Consider the following 4,630-nt stretch of genomic DNA (forward strand, 5'->3'; position numbering starts at 1 on the left):
TGCAGGTCTTCAGGGAAGTGTATCCTATTTAGGTGCTGAGTGCTAGAAAAAAATATATATAATGGTTTTATAGAATATGTTTTAATCATGTTTTCCCTTCTCCACACTCATCCAAGACCCTTCCCACCTCCCCATCCACCCACCCAACTCTACTAGTGCCTTCTTTATCTTCAGAAAACAAACAAACAAAAACCCAGAAGTTTTCTAAAAAACAGGGGAAAAAATCACAGGAAATACACACCCCAAAACTTATAAATACACGAAATTAGAAAACATAATATACAAGCAAAAGACCAGTAAGAAAAAAATTACAGACAAAAGTCATATGAGACAAAAGTCTAGGAAAACACCTCTGTGTTTGCTTTGTGCTGGCCACCTGGGCATGGGGTCTGCTCAGAAGGGAAGTTAGCATACTCAGTGAGACTCCACTGGAGAAAACTAAGTTTTTCTTGGCAAGAAGATGTCAGTTAGAGATTGTTTCCTGGTTAAGAATGAGATCCTGTGTGCATTTCCCCTTCTTAGGGGAACTCTAGACAAGGTAGAAAAAAAAAAAAACACAACACAACACAACACAAAAGAAACTGAAAAAACACCCAGAACTATTTTGGCGCTCCGGAACTATCTATGCTCTCATTCCTGCAGCTTGCAAATACAGTATACTGCATACAGTCCGAGGATGACCTAACTGGCCACCTACACCTTTGAAGCTGACAAAGATGTAGAAGCCAAGGAAAGCAGGTACCCCTTTGCAAGATGGAGTTGAATGGGAGTGAGATGATTCCCATGATCTCTGGGCAGGAATACAGTCCTTTCAATGAATGGTGTGTGTGTGTGTGTGTGTGTGTGTGTGTGTGTGTGTGTGTGTGTGTGTGCAGGATGTGTTCATGCGTGTATGAACACAGATGTACATGTGGGTATAAGTGCAGTGTACATGTGTACAGGTCTATGCTGAGTTTATTCCTCAGTTTTTCATCACCTTATTTACTTGTTTCAAAACTATGATACAGTAACTGTGTTTCGCTTTCAGCCTTTACTTTTGTAGTAATTCATTAGGGTTGTAACAGGAAGCTTATTTTTATGTTTCCCAGCTGGAGCACCTTCAGAGGACCCAGAACCAGACATATTACATGTTTGAGTGAATGATGTGTGTCCAACATCCCAAAGCAAACTTCTTTTCTTTTCTGCTAGTACTGATATCCCTGGAGGACTTTAGTTTTCACTGTTTCTCAGTAAACACTGCTCACTCTCCATTTGCAGAAGAATTGGAGAACATTGCTTGAGTAGCCTACACGGAGAACACAGGTTCTTCCCCTAGATGATTACATAATTTATCGTTACTACATAGTGAAGCATCAATGTCTTTTTGGAACTCATTCTTCTCTTTGCTTCACACATGGTACTTAAGCCTCCATCGATGTCTTGGCTTTAGAAAGACACAAATGTCCATACATCTACAATATATATGTGTCCTTCCTTTGTAAGTTTCGTGTGTGTGTGTGTGAGTGTGTGTGTATGTGATAAGAAAGGCCTTTCTAGGATGACTCAGTTGACAGCCTTTCTAAGATGACTCAGTTGACAGACTCATATTGTAATCCCAGGAGTTGTTTTAGATAAAATGGATATAATATCATTCTCTACATCCTTCTTTTAACATCCATAATATGCTCTGGATGCCATTATTGCTTTTTACATTTCTCCATCTTTCTTGTATTACTCTCCACTTTAATGTTTTCAACATGATAATATCCAGTAATAATATCCATTACACTACAAGAGTTTCCACTCACTCTGCCAAGAAGAAATAAATTAGTGCTAATTAAGAATCCTTCTAAGAATTTCAGGCCAATCTCCCTTATGAACATTGATGCAAAAATACTCAACAAAATACTTGCAAACCGAATACAAGAACACATCAAAGATATCATCCATTATGACCAAGTAGGCTTCATCCCAGGTATGCAGGGGTGGTTTGATATCTGGAAATCCATCAATGTGATCCACCACATAAACAAACTGAAAGAAAAAACCACATGATCATCTCCTTAGATGCTGAAAAAGCTTTTGATAAAATCCAACATCCATTCATGTTTATAGTATTGAAGAGATCAGGGATACAAGGCACATACCTGAACATAGAAAAAGCAATGTACAGAAAGCCTATAGCCAACATCAAACTAAACGGAGGAAACTTAAAGCATTCCCACTGAAATCAGGGACAAGGCAAGGCTCCCCATATCTCTTCAACATAGTTATTGAAGTTGTTGCTAGAGCAATATGACAATTAAAGGAGATCAAGGGGATACAAATTAGAAAGGAAGAAGTCAAAGTATTACTATTTGCAGATGATATGATAATATACCTGACTGAACACAAAAATTCTACCAGGGAACTCCTACAGCTGATAAACACCATCAGCAATTTTGTATTTGGCTGAATACAAAATTAACTAAAAAAAAAACAAAAACAAAAAAAACCTCAGTAGCCCTCCTGTATACAAAAGACAAAAAGGCTGAGAAAAAAATTAGAGAAACAACACCCTTCACAATAGCCACAAAGTACATAAAATACCTTAGTGTGACCCTAACCAAGCAAGTCAAAGGCTTATATGAAAAAAATTTCAAGTCTCTGAAGAAAGAATTAGAAGAAGATAGCAGAAGATGGAAAAATCTCCCATGCTCAGGGCTTGGCAAGATTAACATAGTAAAAATGGCCATCTTACCAAAAGCAATCTACAGATTCAATGCAATTCCCATCAAATTACCAACATAATTCTTTACAGACTTGAAAGAAAAATTCTCAACTTCATATGGAGTAATAAGAAACCCAGAATTGCTAAAACAATCCTCTACAATAAAAGATCTTCTGGATGTATCTCCATCCCTGATCTCAAGCTGTACTATAGAGCAACAGTAATAAAAACTGCATGGTACTGGCATAGAAACAGAACGGTGGATCGATGGAATCAGATAGAAGACCAAGAAAAAAAACCACATACTTATGGACACCTGATTTTTCACAAAGATGCCAAAACCATACCTTGGAAAAAAGACAGCATCTTCAACAAATGGTGCTGGTCTAACTAGATGTCTACATGTAAGATCCATACTTATCACCCTTCACAAAACTAAAGTCCAAGTAGATCAAAGACCTCAATATAAAACCAGACACACTAAACTTGTTAGAAGAAAAAGTGGAGAAGAGCCTGGAACTCATTGCACAACTTCCTGAACAGAACACCAACAGTACAGGCTTTAAGAGCAGCAATCAATAAATGGGACCTCATGAAACTGAAAAGCTTCTATAAAGCAAAGGACACCGTCATCAAAACAAAACAAGTGCCTAAAGATTGGGAAAGAATCTTCACCAACCATTTATCTGATAGAAAGCTAATATCCAGTTTATATAAAGAACTAAAGAAGCTGAAAAGCAACAAACCAAGTAATCCAATTAAAAAATGGGGAACAGAGCTAAACAGAATTCTCCATAGAGGAATATTGAATGGCAGAGAAACCCTTAAAGAAATGCTCAACCTCATTAACCATCAGGGAAATGCAATCAAAAGGACCCTGAGAATGCACCTTACACCCATCAGAATGGCCAAGATGAAAAACTCAAGTGACAACACGTGCTGGAGAGGTTGTGGAGAAAGGGGAACCCTCCTCCACTGCTGGTGGGAATGTAAACTTGTACAACCACTCTAGAAATCAATCTGGCTCATTCTCAGACAACTAGGAATAATGCTTTCTCAAGATCCAGCCATACCACTCCTAGGCATATATCCAAAAGAAGCTCAAGTACACAAGGACATTTGCTCAACCATGTTTGTAGCAGCTTTATTTGTAATAGCCAGAAGCTGGAAAAAACCCAGATGCCCCTCAACTGAAGAATGGATAAAGAAATTGTGGCACATCTGTACAACGGAATATTACTCAGCTATGAAAAATAAGGAAATCATGAAATTTGCAGGTAAATGGTAGGAACTGGAAAGGATCATCCTGAGTGAGCTGTCCCAGAAACAGAATGACACACATGGTATATACTCATTCATATAGATGTATATAATATAGGATAAAACTACTAAATTCTGTACATCTAAAGAAACTAATCAAGAGGGAGGACTCTGACTAAAATGCTCAATCCTCATTCCCAAAAGCAAAGAGGATGGACATCAGAAGAAGAAAACAAGAAACAAGTTAGGAACCTGCCACAGAGGGCCTCTGAAAGGCTCTGCCCTGCAGACTATCAAAGCAGATGCTGAGACTTATGGCCAACTGTTGGGCAGAATTCATGGAATCTTAAGAAAGAAGTGGGAAATAGTAAGATCTGGAGAGGACAGGAACTCCACAAGGTGAGCAACAGACCAGAAAATTTGAACACAGAGGTCTTTTCAGAGACTCATACTCCAACCAAGTCCCATGCATGGAGATATCCTAGAACCCCTGCACAGATGTAGCCCATGGCAGTTCAGTGTCCAAGTGGGTTCCATAGTAATGGGAAGAGGGACTGCCTCTGACATAAACTGATTGGCCTGCTCTTTGATCACCTCCCCCTGAGGGGGAAGCAGCCTTACCAGGCCACAGAGGAAAACAGTGCAGCCACTCCTGAAGAGACCTAATAGACTATGATCAGA

Source organism: Psammomys obesus, unplaced genomic scaffold (genome assembly GCF_907164565.1).
Source record: "Psammomys obesus unplaced genomic scaffold, mPsaObe1.curated_primary_1811, whole genome shotgun sequence".
In the NCBI taxonomy this organism is placed as follows: Eukaryota; Metazoa; Chordata; class Mammalia; order Rodentia; family Muridae; genus Psammomys; species Psammomys obesus.